Raw genomic sequence first — 1,732 nt, forward strand, 5'->3', positions numbered from 1 at the left:
GTACCATTAATGTGATTAAAACAGTGTGATGTGACATGCATATTATGAAGTTTAAATGACATTACTTTTAAAATAATTATATAACTTAATGAAAAATACTTCATTTAATTAAGTTAGTGCTATAGAATATAAAACAGATCTAACTATTAGGGATGTAAGTAGTTATTTTTAGTAACTGTCATTATTACATTCTGTATCATGAATATCATACTCTCTCAAACATATTTAACTTAGTAAAACAGAAATATTTAATTTGAGAGTGCATGATTTATCTGGCTTACTTTCAAAGAGAATTTGAGGTCAGTCTCCAGTCTGGAAGAATTTGAACACAATTGGTCTTTTAAGAAATAACCATTTGAGACACGCAAGATGTGTAACAATTTAGTCAAACATAAGTGACTTCCAGTTCTGAGGTAATCTGTCTTTCCTAACAGGATCTCCATTTAATGTTATGTGAACTGCTATGTAATGATCACTACCAGTGCAGTTTAATGCTTTTATAATTAAATCCATATTGAATGGATTTCTTTATCTTTCTTAGGCAATTTCCTGCTGTGCATTTAAACTCAGTGCATTTGGGGTACTGTCATGAAAAATGTGAAATATGTGAGACTGAAATTGAATTGTGTTCTGTGGCAGGGGGGAATATATTTTTGCTAAATAAATAAGCTTTTAATTGCATTCATTCATCTAATTATATAACTTGTAATACCAGTTATGGCTTAGAAAATAAATACCTTCTGTGAAATTTGTAGAAAATAGTATTATAATATAGCTTGGTAAAGAATATTAAAATGTTCATAATGATCTCTTTTACTATACAATCTTCCTAAGTACTCTGTGGGAAGTGAGACTCATGGTTGTTGAAAGCACTGACTCAGGAATGAGCATGAGATTAAGTTCTGACTGTTTTATTTACTATCAATGTGATCTTGGGTTATTTATTTATCATTTGTAAGCCTAGGGCAAATAATATAGTACCTGTGGCATAGAACTGGTTTGAAACTTAAATCTGAAGATGTGTAGGTAAACTGCCTAGTATAGTGTCTGTTAGGATCTAGTAAATGTTAGCTATTAGGATCTCTTTTAATTAGTAAATAATCCCTTAACATGAAATTATGTTTTGACTCTATTTTTAAAAGACTATATGGATGTCCATTTCAAATTTAGCTTACAAATTAAGAAACAGATATCAAAAATACTTATTTTTTTAACAAAATTGTGTCATATTTCCTGTCCTACAATGGTCAATGTTATAATTCACCAAAAATTGAGTTATATTCAAATGTATTACTTTAACTGTACATAGTAAAGTCCACAAGATGGTTACTTTGGAGCCAGTGCTTTTGCTTAAATCTCCAGATTCTCTGTCAAAAACTACAGATAGATTTATTAACTTAAGTAGAAAAATATGAATATCTGAATATGTGGAAATCTAAGAAAATATTTGTAAAAAGTTTTAGTATAAATAATTTATGGCTTTTTTATAGTCATGGATGAGTACCTGTTTCTAAATTTGTTACAAAAAATTAGTAATTGTTTAACATTCAAGTGTTCAAGCATTAAAACAACTATTAACAGAGTATTAAGGTATAATGGGTAAATAGTTATCTGTAATTGCCTTATTCTTCACCTTGTATTCTTAAATGTGTATCTTGGAGTTTTTTTTTTTTTTTTACATTGGAGAGGTGATCATATTTCTAGAATTTCTACCACTATACCTTGTGTCACA

This window comes from Propithecus coquereli, unplaced genomic scaffold (genome assembly GCF_000956105.1).
Source record: "Propithecus coquereli isolate 6110/MARCELLA unplaced genomic scaffold, Pcoq_1.0 Scaffold24, whole genome shotgun sequence".
NCBI lineage: Eukaryota > Metazoa > Chordata > Mammalia > Primates > Indriidae > Propithecus > Propithecus coquereli.